This window comes from Panthera onca (genome assembly GCF_046562875.1).
Source record: "Panthera onca isolate mPanOnc1 chromosome Y unlocalized genomic scaffold, mPanOnc1 haplotype 2 h2.ChrY_unloc_6, whole genome shotgun sequence".
NCBI lineage: Eukaryota > Metazoa > Chordata > Mammalia > Carnivora > Felidae > Panthera > Panthera onca.
This window is the reverse complement of record NW_027675869.1, coordinates 1,010,341-1,018,639: the sequence shown is the minus strand read 5'-3', so window position 1 is coordinate 1,018,639 and position 8,299 is coordinate 1,010,341.

Sequence of the window (8,299 nt, the reverse complement as noted above, 5' to 3'; positions counted from 1 at the left end):
GACTTTTCCTTCATCTTTCCTGGTGACACGATCTCCATCTCTCAGGTTGGAGGAGTCATTTCTGTCATCGTGGTGGGGAGCATGGTATCTGAATCCTGTTCAGGACCATGATATCCACCATTTCCTGGGGTCACAACCTCTGCCACCCGACCTCCCAGTGTCGTTTTTTGGCATCCTGCCTAGGAGCGCAATATCCCTTATCCTCTGTGGGAATGCCTTTACCGTCCTGTATCCTGCATGTGCAGTCTCTGTTACCCTGCCTGGGAGCATATCATTCATCCTACTTGAAAGCGCTGTGTCCTTCATTTTGCCTGGGTGGGTGATTTCCTCCTACCTGCCTGGGAGTGCCATCTAACTTAGTTTGTCAGAGTGTGAACCTATCGTGTTCCCTTAGTGTGCCATGTCTGTCCTGTTGTCTGGGAACACCACGTACCTCCTCCTGTCTAAGAATATGATTTCCTTCAACCAGCCTGGGAATTCTGCTTTTGACATTCTGGCTGTGAGAGCCTTCTATGTCATCCTTCCTGTTATCATAGTCCCTGTAATTCTATCTTGGAACGACTTCTCCATGAACATGCCATGGAGGACCATCTCAGTAACCCGACCTGGAAGCACTATATCTGTCATCCTGTATGCCTAGAAATCATTTGTACGTCATCCTTCCTCCATGGGTGATCTCTCATCCTCCTTCAAAGTGCCCTCTCCTTCTGCCTGCCTGGATTGGTGATCTCCTTCCTCGTGCCTGGGATTGCAACCTCCCTCATCATGCCTGGGAGCACAATCTTGTCATTCTGCCTCAGGGAAGATTTCCAACGTAGTTCCTGGGCATGGATCTCAGTGTCCCTGTAGGGAAAGTCATTTCTCTTATCCTTTTGGGAAATTGACTTCCATTATTTTGCCTGGTAGTGCCCTCTTTGTCATCCCATCTGGGAGCAGAATCTCCTACTTCCTGTTGTGTAACACACTATGATTCCTGCCTGAAAGTCCCTACTCCATCATACTTACTGGGAGTGCAAAACCATCTCCATACCTAGAAACACTGTCTCTGTCCTCTTTACGGGGGCACCAATCCATGTCTTCTTGCCTGGGAGCATTCTCCTTCTTCCTGCCTGGGAGAAATATGACCAGTCATCATGCTTAGGAGCACCAACAATCATCGTGCCTGGTAGTAATTCTCCGATGTACTGTATGTAACACAATCTCCATCAACCTTCCTGGGAGTGCTGTTGTGGCCACCCTACCTGGTAGCATAAAATCCCTAATCATGCCTCAGAGTGTCTTGTGGTCATTGATCCTGGTAGAGCAATCACCATCATCCTGCCTGGGAACACCATCAGCCTCTTCTTGCCTCTGTACCTGGGACAATGATCTCTTTCATCCTGCCATGGAGAGTCATCTACGAATCCTGCATGGGGGTGCTTATTCGTCCTTCCAGAAAATGCAGTCTCCACCATCCTGCCTCAGATTGCCGTCTGCATCATCCCACCAGAGGGCATCTTCCCCAACACCTTGCCTGGGAACACGTCTCCTTGATCTTGCCTGGAAGAATGGTCCCCTTCATCTTGCAAGGAACCGCCAACTCTGTCATTCTGCCCAGGAGGACCAAATCCTTTTCATCCTGGCAGAAACCACCATCTCCCGCGTTCTACCTTAGGGCACCATTTCTCTCATCTTGCCTGGCAGTGCAATGTCCCTCATCCTGCTTCAGAGGTCTTTATCGACATTTCGCCCTGGGAGAGCCGTATCTGTCATCCTGCCTGGGTGGATGGTCTCCCTCTCCCTCTTGACCTGAAGGAGTTCAGTGTCCTTCATCATGCCTTATAGCATGATCTGTCATCCTGTCTGGAAGCATGCTCTTCATCCTGTTCAGATGACGATCCCCAACATCCACCATGGAACTGTGTTTTTTGTCATCCTTCCTAGGAGTGCTATTTCTTTCATCTACTTGGGAGCATCTTCTCCCTCATACTTTGTGGGAACATGTTTTCTGTTCTTTTACCTGGGAGTGCTTACTGGGGCATGACCTCCATCCTTCAGGGTAGGAGCTCAAGCTCCGTCATTGTGGTGGGGAGCATGGCATCTGCGTACCGAATGGGAACACGATATCCACTCTTACCTAGGGACACAAACCCCATCATCCTGTCTGAAAGTGCCATTCTGTTATTTTGCCGAGGAGCGCAATGTCACTGTAGGGGCCATTTCTCCACCATCCTTTTTGAGATTTAGTCTCCATCATCCCTTCTGAGAGCAAGGTATCATTCACCCTACCTGAGAGCTACAAGTTCTTCATTAGGCCTGGGAGTCCTATTTCCTTCAAACTGACTAGGAGCACTGACTATCTTCTCCTGTCAGTTATGAACTCCATCATGCTCCCTTGGTGTGTCGTTTCTTTCATACTTCCCAGAAGCCCTATGTCCTGCTTTCTGCCTGGGACCATCATCTTCAACCTGTTGGGGCAACTCAGTCTCGAAATCCTGCCTGGGAACTCCTTCAACGTCTCCATTTCTGGTATCGTGTTACATGTCACCCTGCCTTGGAACACCATATTCATCAACCTGGCCATTAGGTGTCGTCTCGGGTTTACTCCCTGGGAGCACTATATCCACCATTTTGCCTGGCTAGGAGTATGGTGTAGGTCCCCCTGCCTGGAGGCCTTATTTCTTCCATCGTCCGTGGAAGTGCTGGCTCTGTCTTCCTGCCTGTAAGGGGGATTTGTTTCTTGATGCCTTGAAATGCACTTTCCCTCAACATGCCTGGGAGCGTGATCTCTGTCATTCTACCTAGAAGAGGATCTCCAACATATTAATTGGCAGAGCAATCCTGGTCTTCATGCCTGGGAGCATTTTCTCCTTTTGGGAATGTGATTTCCATCATTTTGCCTGTGAGCACCCACTTTGGCACCCTGACTGGGATCATGATCTCCTACTTCCCACCTTGGAGTGAAGACTACAACTCTTGCCTGACAGTGCCTTCTGCCTCATACTGTCAGGGAGAAAGAAATTGTCATCATGACTAGAAAGGCCACCTCTATCATCCTGCCAGGGAGCACTATCTCTTTCATCTGGCTTAGGAGTGCTGCTCCCTTGTCCTGCCTGGGAGAGTGATGTCCTTCATCCTATTTTGGAACTACAGGGTAATCCAGCGTGGAAACGAGGTATGAGACATACTGTCTGGAACATGATCTCTGTCAACCTGTCTGGCAGCGTTTTCCTCATACTACCTGATAGCACCATATCTCACATCCTGCCACGGAGTGACGTACAGTCATTTACCCTTGTGGAGCAATCATGGTAATCCAGCCTCAGAGCACAATCACTAGCATCCTGCCTAGGAAGTCTGTATCAGTCATTTTACCTGGGAGCATCTTTTCCAGAATCTTACCTGTGAGTGTTGTCTCCCTCATCTTGCCTGGAAGAATGGCCCTCCTCCTCTTGCCTGGAACCACCGTCTCTGTCGTTCTGCCTGGGAGTGCCAACTGCTTCCTCTTGGCAGGATGAATAATCTCCCTTATTCTGCCTTGGAGCACCATTTCTGTCCTCCTGTCTGGTAATGCAATATCAGCCATCCTGCCTTGGAAGGCCGAATCTGTTAATTTGCCTGGAAGCATTATTGTCATCCTCATGCCTGGGAGTGCGTACTTTGTCAGTCTCTTTGTAGCCCTGTTTCCATCATCCTGCCTGGGGGCATGGTCTCCTTGATCCACTTGGGCAAGTAGTCTCCTTAATCCTGCTTCACAGCATGATATCCGTCACCCTGCCTAGGAGTGTGATAAACGTTATCCTATTTAGAGCATGAACTCCAAAAGCCAGCCTGGGACAGTGGTTTTGGTCATCTTATTTCAGAGCATGATTTCCTTCATCCTATTTGGGAGTGTCCTCTCCATCACGCTTTATGGTAAAGTGATTTCTTTTGTTTTACCTGGGAATGCTCTCCATCACTTTGCTTGGAGGCATCATCTCCGTCCTTCAGGGGGGGAAGCAATATCTCCATCTTTGTGGCAGGAAGCATTGTAAAGGCAGCCTGCCAGTGAACACGATATGCACCATTGCCTGGGGACACAAACTGCATCATCCTACTTGAAAGAGCCATTCTTTTATGTTGCCAAGGAGTCCAATATCCCTTATCCTGTGTAGGAGCACCTGCTCTGTCATCCTTCCTGCTAGAGCAGTCACTGTCATCCTTTCTAGGACCACAATACCTTTCATCCTACCTGAGAGCGCTGTGTCCTTCATTATGCCTGTGAGTGTATTTTATTCAGCTTTCCTGGGAACACCACCTGATTTATCTTGCCTTGGAATGAGATCTCCATCATGCTTCCGTGGTGTGCGGGATCTGCTGAACTGCCTGCGAGCGCTATGTCCTTCATGTTTCTTGGGAGCATGTTCTCCTTCACCTGCCTTGGAACTCGGTCTCTGACTCATGCCTTGTAGTGTCTTCTCCCTCATTCTTCCTGGTATCATGTTCCCTGTCCTCCTGCCATGGAACACCATCCCTACCACTTTGCCATGGAGAGCACCTCAGTCTTCCAGCTTGGCAGCACAATATCGGTCATCCTGCATGCCTATGGATGCTCTGTGCAATCTCCTGCCTAGAGGGCCACCTCTTTCATGATGCCTGGGAATGCAATCCCCATCATCCTATATGTGAGCGTGATCTCCTTCACTCGGCCTAGAGGAAGATCTTCGACTTATCCTTGGAGAGCAATCGTGTTCTTCCCGCATGGGATCATCACCTCTATTCTCCTTCTGGGAATGTGATTTCCATAATTTGTTCTGGGGCAACCTCTTTGTCACTCTGCCTGATAATACGATCCCCTACTTCTTGCCCTGGGGCACAGTCTACGATTCCTTGCTGAGATTGCTTTCTTTGCCATCCTGACTGCGAGCAAGAAAAAAAAAATGTCATTCTGCCTAGAAAGGCTGTCTCTGTCATTCTGTCAGGGAACACAGTGTCCATCATCCTGCCTAGGAGCGATTCTCACTCTCCTTTCTGCCTGGGAGAGTGATGTACTTCATCATAGTTAGCAGCACCAACTGCATCACCCTCCCTGGAAGCAAGTTCGTAGACACACTGCCTGGAACATGATCCTCATTATCCTGCCTGAAAATATTTCACTCATCCTGAGAGATGACCCTTCTTTGTAGCACAATATGCTCATCTTGCCTCAGAGCACCTTACAGTCATTTACCTCGTCAGAACAATCATCATCATCATCATCATCATCATTTCTGGACAGCCACCTCCACCATCCTGTTTCGGTGACTGGGAGAAGAATCTCTTTCATCTTGCCCTCAAGCACCTTCTCTGAATACTGCCTGGGAACACTTATTTGTCTTCTTCCTGGGAGCATGATCTCCACCATCCTGCCTAGGAAGGCAGTGTCTGTCATCCTGCCAGGGAGCATGTTCTACAACATCTTGACTGGGTGCTCATCTCCCTCAATCCTGCCTGGAAGAGTGGTCTCCTTCGCCTTTCCTTTGGCTGGCTTCTCCATCACACTACCTCAGTGCCTGGGAGAATGGTCTCTTTTACCCTGTCCTGGGGCATGGTGTACCAAACCCTCCTGCGAGTGGTTATCTATCTTCCTTCCTGGAACCACCGTGTCCAACATCCTGCCTCAGAAGACCATCTCCTTCATCCTGCCAGGGAGCATATTCTCCAACATCTTGCCTAAGAGAGCACCACTCTTATCCTGCCTGTAAGAGTCATTACCTTCATCTTGCCACGGACCCGCCATCTTTGTCATTATGCCCAAGGGCGCCAACTCCAGCATCCTAGAAGATCTCACTTGTTTCTCCCATCCTGCCTGGTATTAAAATATTCCTCATCCCTGTGAGGGCCTTATCTTTCATTTTCCCCAAGAGCACCATATTAATAATCTTGCCTGGGTGCATGGTCTCCCTGTTCCTCCTGACCTGAAGGAGGGAAGTCTCCTTCATCCTGCTTTGCGGAGTGATCTCTGTGATTCCGTTGTGAGCATGATCTATGTCATCCTGTTTCATGGACGATCTCCACTATCCCGCCTCAGGACATGTTTTTAGTCATCCTACCTAAGAGTGTTATTTCCTTCATTCAACTTTGGAGCATATTCTCCGTAATCTTTTTTGGGAACGTTATTTGTATTGTTTTACCTGGATTTCCATCTCCTTCTGCCTGCCGGGGACATGAGCTCTGTCCTTCAGGATGGAAGCGCCATCTTCACCATCATGGCAGGGAGCATGGTGTCCACATCCTGCCTGGGAACATTATATGCACCATACCCTGGGTACACAGACTCCATCATCCCGGAAAGGGCCGTTCTCTTGCCTAGTAGCACAATATGGCTTATCCTGTGTCAGAGCACCTTCTCTGTCTTCCTTTTTGCAAGTGCAGTTTCCATCATCCTGCCTGAGACCACGATATCCTTCCTCCTACCCAAGAACACCATGTCTTCTATTATACCTCGGAATGTGATTTCCTTCCACCCACCTTCAAATGTCATCTACGTTAGCTCCTCTAGGAGCACAATCTTCATCATGCTTTCTTGGTGTGCTGTGTCTGTTTTACTTCCAGGGAGCACCGTGTCCCTCATCCTGCCTGGTTACATGACCTCCCTCAAGCTACCTGGATACTAAGTCTCCAACTTCCTGCCTCGGAAAGTGTTTTCTTCATCCTTCCTGCTATCATTTTTCCTGTCCTCCTGTTCAGACCTTGTCTCCCTCATCTTCCTTTGGAGCACCATTGGTGTCTTTTTGCCTGGAAGTACTTAGCCGTCCTCCTGCCTGCCATGGAGTGCTGTGTCCATCCTCCCGTGTGGAGTTCCAATCTCTGTAAATCTTCCTTGGTAGTTCCATCTGCTTCCTGCAGTCTGGAAGGGACATTTTCATCATAATGCCCAGGAACACAAGCCCCCTCATCATGCCAGGGAATACAATCTTTCACATTTGCCATGTATAGAATGTCCAATTCCCCCCCCCCCCCTGGGATATCACTCTCTCCCTTCCTGTCTGGGAGTGTAATCTCTGATCTCCTTTCGGGAAGGTTATTTACATCATTTTACTGGGAGCACCCTTTCCATCATTCTGTCTGCGATCATGATCTCCATCTGCCGGCCTTGGAGGCTCTTCTACAATTCCAGCGTGTGAATACATTCTCTGTCATACTGACTGGGACCAAGAAACCATATTCTGTTTTGAAAGGCCATGGATATCATCTTCCCAAGGAGCACCATCTCTATATCATGCTGCCTACAAGTGCATCCTCTCTCATGCCTGGAAGAGGGATCTCCTTCATCATACCTGAGAGAGACATCTCCATCTTCCTGACAGGAAGCATGTTCTCCAACCTATTGTAGGGAACGTGATTTGCATCAGCCCAGCTGGGAGCAACGTATTTGTCATCCTATCTGGTAACGCAATAACCCTCTTCCCGCCTCAAATGCCTTACTGTCATTTACCCCAGTAGAGCCATCATTGTCTTCTTGCCTGAGATCCTGTCTCCATCTGAGATCCATCAGATCCTGAGATACTGTCTCAGTGCCTGGAAGAAATATCCCTTTTATCTTGCCATGGAGTGCTCTGTATGAATCCTCCTGGGAGCACTTATCCGTCATCCTCCCTGAGAACATATATCCATCATTGTGACTAGGAAGACCATCTCCATTATCCTGAAAAGGAGCGTCTTCTTCAGAATCTTGCCTGGGAGCATGTCTCCCTCATTCTCCCTGGAAGAGTGGTCCCCATCATCTTGCCTGGGAGCACCAATCCATCATCGTAGCAGGAAACATAATATCCCTCGTTCTTTTTATTATTATTATTATTTTTAATTTACATCCAAATTAGTTAGCATGTGGTACAACAATGATTTCAGTACTAGATTCCTTAGTGCCCCTTTACCCATTTAGCTCACCCCCCCTACAACCCCTCCAGTAATCCTCAGTTGGTTCTCCATATTTATGAGTCTCTTATGTTTTGTACCCCCATGTTTTTATATTATTTTTGTTTCCCTTATCTTGTGTTCACCTGTTTTGTCTCTTAAAGTCATCCTATGCGTGAATTCATATGACTTTTGTCTTTCTGTGACAAATTTCACTTAGCATAATGCCGTCCAATCCCATCCACGTAGTTGCAAATGGCAAGATTTCATTCGTTTTGATATCCGAGTAATACTCCATTGTGTGTGTATGTATGTAAGTATGTTTGTATGTACGTATGTATGTATGTATGTATACATATATATATACACACACATATATATAAAGATATGTATGTGTATATGTCTTTATATATCTATATATATCTGTATATATCTATATCTATAT